Here is an 8,417-nt window from a genome sequence, read left to right on the forward strand (position 1 = left end):
AGTTAGAGGGTGTATTGTATTAAAAGAGATGTTAAGGAATTTGTACTTTATCTGCTTACCTAAGGGACCTTTTACAGGTTTTCTACAGAGAAAGAAATTGTCTAAACCTGCTAGATATGAGATAGTAGATTTCTTACTCTTATAGCTAAGAAAAGAGACTTAAGTGTGACCATAATGTAGTGGTGGGTAACAAGAAGCCTATATAAAAATTGTTTTTGAACAAATATTTTTTTTTTCAGTCTTCAAATATTTTTTATTGGAAGGCCATGCATTGCCTTCATTCAATGTATTTCAAATCACTGTACATTTACTTTTGTGAAAACACTTGCCTGCATTTTCTAGTACAAAAAAAACCCTCTTAAAATTGTTTCAGGAATGTAGAGAAATATCCAACTTAAATAGCAAAAAAGTGCACCATAATTACTGCTGCACTGCAGTCATTTCTGCATTTCCCATGTTTCTTAAATAACTATCTTGTCTGGTAACACACAATATAAAGAGCAATTATGAAAAACACACATTTACATATACTTCTAAAGTCTTATTGAGAATATCCTGTTGGCATTGGCTGGCCAATCATAGGCGCAGCTGCAGTAGCAGGATGTGCATATGCCTGTTGGTTCATACCATTGTGCATGTTTGGGACATTACTTCCATATTGCTGAGTGCTATCATAACCATTCTAGTAAGTCCCTGCTGGACTACCAGCCCTAAAACTGGTCTGTACACCAGCAGACACAGAATTACTTCCAAAGCTCCCATTGGTGTAATTTGTAGTACTGTAAGCACCATTCTGGGTCTTTGCCCCAAAATCTCTCTTAAGCACACTAGAGTAACCTCTGTCATAATTTCCCCTGCCTCTAAAAGTATTAAATCCACCCCTTTTGCCCACAGAGTATCTGTCCTGACAGTCATCCTTCATGCCTCCTCTACCCCTGGAAAGACCTGAACATCTATCTTCAACCAACTGAAGCAATTGGGGATTAATTGCTTGATTAGCTTCATGAAGCACAGAGATAAGGTTGCTCATTTGCTCTATATTAGGTGTAAAGAAAGTGTATGCTGTGCCTGTTTTGGTACTGTGAGCAGTTCTTCCAAGTCGATGAATATAATCCTCTGAGGAGTTAGGGTAGTCATAACTGATGAAAATTTCACATCTTCCACATCTAGCCCTCTCGAGGCCACTTTTGTAGCAATCAGAATAGAAGCTTTTCCATGTTTGAATTCATTTAGAACTCAGTCATGTTCCTGTTGACTCTTGTCACCCTGGATACTCATGGCAGGCCACCCTTCTCTCCTCATTTTTCTAGTAAGTTCATCACATCTTCTTTGGGTTTCAACAAAGACAATGGTTTTATTTTCCTCTCACTCATGATCTCTTCCATCAGACGAATAAGTTTTTCATCCTTTTCTACATCATGGTACATCCACAGTCTGAAGAAGGTTGTGGTTTGCACTCAGTTCCAATCACCAATGTTTATATGAATATAGTCTTTCAGGAAATCTTCAGCAAGCTGTCTTACTTCTTTTGGCCAAGTTGCACTCCACATTAGGGTTTGCCTATCAGGTCTTATCTGATCCACAATCTTCCTTATTTGGGGTTCAAAGCCCATATCAAGCATTCTATCTGCTTCAACAAGGACAAGGTAGGTGATTCTTCTCAGATTTGTTTTCCCATACTCTAAAAAGTCAATCAGTCTCCTAGGTTTTGCAATACAGATTTCCACACCTCTCTCCAAATCACGTATCTGTGGTCTCTTGGGAGTGCCACCATAGATGTAAGTAGACTTCAATTGACATGCCCTATAGTATTCTGCAGCTACTTGCTGCACCTGTTGGGCCAGTTCCTGATTTGGTGCCAGCACCAAGCAAATAGGCCCATCACCTCTCTCTAGCAATGGCTGATGATTGATGTGGACAATGTCAGGCAGCAAATAAGACATTGTTTTCCCAGATCCAGTCTGTGCTACTCCCACCATATCCAATCCACTTAGGGCAACTGGCCATCCTGAGCTTGAATAGCAGTGGGTTCGGTAAAATTCTGTCTTGCAATCACATCCATGATGTTTGCAGGGAAGTTTGCTTCATAAAAATTCAGAACTGGCTTTGGGCAGTTGTGACGTCTAACTGTAATTTCCTTGCTTCTTCTGTATGTCTCCACCTCTTGCGCTGTGTGCCTAGCCCACTCAGGGTGTTCTTGATACAAATCTTCTCACATTTGGGAAGTTCATCAAGATGTCACTTCTTTTTAACTAGTTTCTCCCCAGGGTTTCCAAACTTGTTTCCTGATAGAGGCCCTGCCCTACTTCCTCCAAATCGAGGTGCACCAAATCCTCGATCCCGGCCGCGGTCTCCATCACTTGAATAGCCCGACGCGGCGTCAATGATTGCGGTCGGTGGGGAACGAAGTGGAGAGAATCGGGTGCGATGAGTCGCTAGAGGTGGTGTTGGCGACAGCGAAGCCTTGTGGGGGCGGCAGCAGCGGAGGGACAGCGATGACAGGAGCCTCAGCTGCCTGCCTAGAGACCAGTGGAAATGAGTGGGGTTGAACAAATATTTGAGGACCTACCGATTGTCAGAAACTCTTGCAGAGACTGGCCAAAGAAATGTAAGTACACTTCTTTTAATGGGGGGCGGGGGGGTACTTCAGAATTATACATGGATTCCGAGCTGCTTTCCCTCTCCTCACGTACAAGGATGCAAAGAATTATAACTGCCCTGGACCAGATGTGCAGTTAGTTCTAGATCACTTACCTGTAGAACTATGTTGTCTAAATTGTATCCACTAACCACATGTGACCATGGATACTTGAAATGTGGTAAGCACATCTAAAGAAATAAACTTGAGCCCGGCCAGTGTGGCTCAGTGGTTGAACATCGACCCACACACCAAGAGGTTGCCAGTTCAATTCCTGATCAGGGCACATGCCCAGATTGTGGGCTCGATCCCCTGGGGGGTGTGCCAGTCGATGTTCTTTCATCAATATTTCTCTCTCTCTCTCCCGTTCCCTTCCTCTCTCTCTAAAAATCAATAAAGAAAATTTTTTTTAAAGAAATAAACGTGCAATATTATTTCACTTTAACTAATAAATTTAGACATTGATGTTTGATTTATGATTTGAAAATTTTTTTAAGTGTTTGAAACAATTTTAATTTACTCTTTCGACAGTAAATTTTGTAAAATCCAAATACAGATAAAGTATTTCCAAGGAAAATGTAGTATCTAAGTTGCTATCTGCTGTAAATGGAAAAAATTTTAAATATTTGGTAAAAAAAAAAAGTCAAATATCTAATAATTTTATGTTGATGACATTGAAATATTTAAATATATTGCATTAAATAAAGTAAAATATTAAGGTTAGCAAACTTTTTTTTCTTTTGAAATATGGTTATTACACTGTTTAAAATTATATATGGGGCTTGCATTTCACTTCTTTTGGACAGAGATGCTTTAGACTACTACATGAGAAAAGATAATAAATTCCAATCTTTTTGGAGCCACTACATTTAAAAAAACAATGGCAACATACTAAAACAAATGTAGCTGTTTTTACATTTTTTCTTCAAGTTTGATGTTCTCTAGTTCAAGTATATTATAGGTATAGGTATAGTTTTATTTTTATTTATTCTGCAGAGGATTTGGTGTGCTTCTTGTAATGTGTCTTTCTGAAATTCTGGAAAATTCTTTTTCATTAGTTCTTTGAAAACACTCTCTTTCTCTCTCTCTTCTCCATTACAAATGTTTATTTGATGTGTTTTACACCTTTATCTTTTCCTCTGGCCTACATGTCTCTTTATTATCTTACCATTTTCCAGCTCTTCTTCAATGTGCTGAATTATAGGCGATTTTCTTGAAATTTTTCTTCTAATTAATTAATTTTGTTTTTGTACTGTTAAATCCTTCTATGATATTTTAATTTCACTGACTGCATTGTTCATTTATGGAATTCCCTTTGATTTTAGAACTCTGACAATTTTTCATACTGTCTTATATTTGCCTTAGGTTTCTATTTCTTTATCTCTTTAAATATTTTAAACTTAATATTTTCAAAGCTTCTTTCATATTGGTTTATTATTTTTAATGTTTAGGCTGCAGCTTCTACCACTACTTGCACTTCTATAATTGTTTCTAATCGTATTTGATCTCCTCATTTATTATAGTATTTGGTTATGAACCTAGATTCAGTGATGGCCATTTTCCATAGAAGTCATAGCTATAAATCTGGTCTGTAGAAGAATCCTTACAACATGGTTTTGTTCTGGTTACTGATAAAATCAGGACCAGTCTTTAACGTGAATTCCTTGGTTTGGAGTGCATATATCCTCTGAGTGTGCGAATTCAGATCCCACTCCTACAATTAGCATTGGCCTGAATTCAGACTCTTTCTGAGAATGTGGTCCTGAATGGAGGGAAGTCCCATGACACATTCCTCAGTGTCGAGTGGGGTTCTCCTAGTCTCTCTCTGTTTGACAGGCTAAGTCTCAGCGACTCAGCTTCATGCTAGCAGTGCAGCTCTGCATCCCTGTGGCCTGGACGCCCCTCCTCACAGGCGTCAGTGTCCCGTTCCCTAGTTCTTAAGGCACACGTTAGTTTCCACAGTAATGTGAGGTGTTTTGATCTCAGTTCATACTGTTGTGACTTTAGGCTCCTTTGGTTTCTAGCACATGAAGATTTTCCTTTCTTGGTGTCAAGTTTGTTTACGTTTCCAATTTTTTTTTTATTTGTTTTTCCCCCAAATTGTATAGGTTTTGGGTGTCCAGTTTTATAATACATCATCTGTATATCATAGTGTGTGTTCATCAGCCCAAGTCAAGTCTCCTCCCATCACCATTTATCCTGCCTTTATCCTCTTCTACCTCCTCCACCTCCCTTCCCCATCTGGTTATCACTGTACTGCAGTCTGTGTGTACGAATTTTATTTTTGCTTAATCCCTTCACCTTTTTTACCCAATTTTCCCAACTTCCCTCACCTCTGACAGTTGTCAGTCTGTTCTCTGTATCTATGAATCTGTTTCTGTTTTGTTTGTTAGTTTATCTTATTCATTAGATTTCACACATGAGTAAAATTATATGGTACTTGTCTTTCTCTGACTGTCTTATTTCACTTAGCAGAATGCTCTCCGGGTCCATCCATAATGTCACAAAGGGTAAGAGTTTCTTCTTTTTTACAGCTGAGTAGTATTCTATTGTGTAAATATACCACAGCTTTTACATCCACTCATTTACTAATGAACACCTGGGCTGCTTCCAAATCTTGGCTAGTGTAAATGATGCTGCAGCGAACATAGAGGTGCATATATTCTTCTGAATCAGTTTTTCAGGTTTCTTCAGCTATATTCCCAGAAGTATAATTGCTGGGTCCATTTTTAATTTTTAGAGGTAACTTCATACTGCTTTCCATAGTGGCTGCACCAATTTGCATTCCAACTAACTGCACAAGGTTTCCCTTTTCTCCACATCCTTGCCAACACTTGTTGTTTGTTGATTTATTCATGGCCTTTCTGATAGGCTTGAGGTGATATCTCATTATTGTTTTAATTTGCACCTCTCTGATGATTAGTGACGTTTAGCATCTTTTCATATTTCTATTGATCATCTGTAAGTCCTCTTTGGAGAAATATCTATTTAGATCCCTTGCCCATTTTTTAATTGAATTGTTTCTTTTCTTGGTGTTGAGTTGTATAAGTTCTTTATATGTTTTGGATATTAACCCCTTATAGATGTATCACTATGATTATCTTCTCCCATTAAGTGGGCTGCCTTTTCATTTTGTTGATGGTTTATTTTGCTGTGTAAAAGTTTTTAGTTTGATATAGTCCCATTTGTTTATGTTTTCCTTGCCCAAGGAGATATATGGGCAAAAATATTGCTATAAGAGATGTCTGAGATTATACTGCCTACATTTTCTTTTAGAGTTTTTATGGTTTCAAATCTAACATTTAAGTCTTTAATTCATTTTGAGTTTATTCTTATGTGTGATGTAAGAAAGTGGTCTAGTTTTATTTTTTGGATATTATCTGTTCAGTTTTCCTAACATCATTTATTGAATAAACTGTGTTTACCCTATTGTATGTTCTTGCCTCCTTCGTCAGATGTTAATTGACCATAAAGGTGTGGGATTATTACTGGGCTCTATTCTGTTCCATTGATCTATATGTCTGTTTTTATGCTGTACCATGCTGTTTTGATTCCTGTGACCTTGTAGTACAGTTTGATATCAGGTAGCATGATTCCTCCAACTTTGTTCTTCTTTCTCAAGATTACTATTGCTATTCAGGGTTTTTTTGTAGTTCCATATAAATTTTTGAAATATTTGTTATAGTTCTGTGAAAAACACCATTGGTATCTTGGTAGAAATTGTGTTGAATCTATAGAATGCTTTGGGTAGTATGGATATTTTAATGATGCTAATTATTTTTATTCATGAACACAGTATATGCTTCCACTTATCCGTATATTCTTCAATTTCTTTTTTCAGTGTCTTACAATTTTCCAAGTACAGGTCTTTTACATCCTTGGTTAAATTTATTCCTAGGTATTATAGATTTTCTTAAACAATTATGAGTGGGATTTTTTTTTTGTTTCTATTTCTGATAGCTCATTACTGATGTATAAAAATGCAACTTATTTCTAGATGTTGATTTTGTATCTTGCTACTTTACTGAATTCATTTATCAATTTAGTACTTTTTTTTGGTGGGTTCTATAGGGTTCTCTGTACCCAGTATCATGTCGTCTGCAAATAATAACAGTTTTACTTCTTTCTTTTGAATTTGGATGCCTTTTATTTATTTATTTTATCTGATTGCCGTGGCTAGAATTTTCAGTACTGTGTTAAATAAGTACTGTCTTATTTCTGATCCTAAGGGAAACACTTTAAGTTTTTGCCAATTGAATATAATGTTGGCTGTGGGTTTGTTATACATGACCTTTATTACGTTGAGGTATGTTCCCTCTATTCTCATTTTTCTAAGAGTTTTTAATCATAAATGGGTGCTGGATTTTATCAAATGCTTTTTCTGCATTTTTTAAATGATCATGTTGTTTTTACCCTTCATTTTATTTTATTTATTTATTTATTTTATCCTCACCCGAGGATATTTTTCCATTTTTTGTACAGATAGAGTGGGAGGGAGAGAGAGGAAGGGAGAGAGAGAGAGAAACATCGATGTGAAGGGACACATCGAGTGGCTGCCACCCACATGACCAACCAGGGCCGGGGACAAACTGCAACCGAAGTACGTGCCCTTAGCGGGAACCGAACCCGGGTCTCTCAGGACCGCAGGCCGACGCTTTAACCGCTGAGCCAAACTGGCCAGGGCTACCCTTCATTTTATTGATGTGGTATATCATGTTTACTAATTTGTGGATATTCAACCAATCTTGCATCCCCAGAATAAATCCTACATGATCATGATCTATGAAGTTTTTAATGTATTGCTGGGTCCAATTTGCTATTTTTTTGTTTGTTTAATTTTTATCTGAGGATATATTTTTATTGATTCCAGAGCAAGAAAGAAGGGAAAGAAAGAGAGAGAGAAACATTGATTACTTGTCTTCTGAACATGCCCTGACCAGGAATTGAACCTGCAACCTTTTGGTGTATGGGGCTATGCTCCAACTGACTGAGCCACCCAGTCAGGGCCTGGTTTACTAGCATTTTGTTGAGGGTTTTAGCATTTATGTTTATCAGGTATATTTGCCCATAGTTTTCTTTCTTTGTGGTGTCTTTTTCTGGTTTTGTAATTAGAATAATGCTGGCCTCATAAAATAAGTTTGGGAGTCTTCCCTCCTCCTGAATTTTTTGGAATAGTTTGAGAATAGGTGTTAGTTCTTTTTTGAATATTTCATAAAATTCACCTTTAAAGCCACCTGGACTAGGACTTGTTTGTTGGAAATTTTTTATTACTGCTTCATTTTCACAAGTTATAATCTGTCTCTTTAGATTCTCTGATTCTTCCTGATTCAGTTTTGGAAGATCGCATTTCTCTAGAGATTTATTCATTTCATCTCAGATTGTCCAATTTGTTGGCATATAGTTGTTTGTAATATTTTTCTATAACCCTTTTTATTTCTTTGTGCCAATTGTTACTTTTATTTCTGGTTTTATTTATTTGGGTTCTCTCTCTATTTTTCTTGATGAGTATGGTTAAAGTTTTGTCAATCTTGTTTATCTTTTGAAAGAACCAGCTCTTGGTTTCATTGGTCTTTTGTACTGTTTTTTTTTTTTTAGACTCTCTTTTATTTATTTCTGATCTAATCTTTATTATTTCCTTTCTTATACACACTTTGGGCATTGTTTGTTATTCTTTTTCAAGTTGCTTTAAGTGTAAAGATAGATTATTTATTTGAGATTTTCTTCCTTCTTAAAATAAGCTATAATGCCAGAATTTCTCTCTGAGGACTGCTCTTGCTGC

General features: G+C 36.7%; 1 pseudogene; it reads right to left on the reverse strand.

Moving 5' to 3' along the window:
- Positions 1 to 541: 541 nt before the first annotated feature.
- LOC118623038 lies at positions 542 to 8,005 on the reverse strand (annotated as a pseudogene).
- Positions 8,006 to 8,417: the final 412 nt, after the last annotated feature.

This window comes from Molossus molossus, unplaced genomic scaffold (genome assembly GCF_014108415.1).
Source record: "Molossus molossus isolate mMolMol1 unplaced genomic scaffold, mMolMol1.p scaffold_m16_p_9, whole genome shotgun sequence".
Taxonomy (NCBI): domain Eukaryota; kingdom Metazoa; phylum Chordata; class Mammalia; order Chiroptera; family Molossidae; genus Molossus; species Molossus molossus.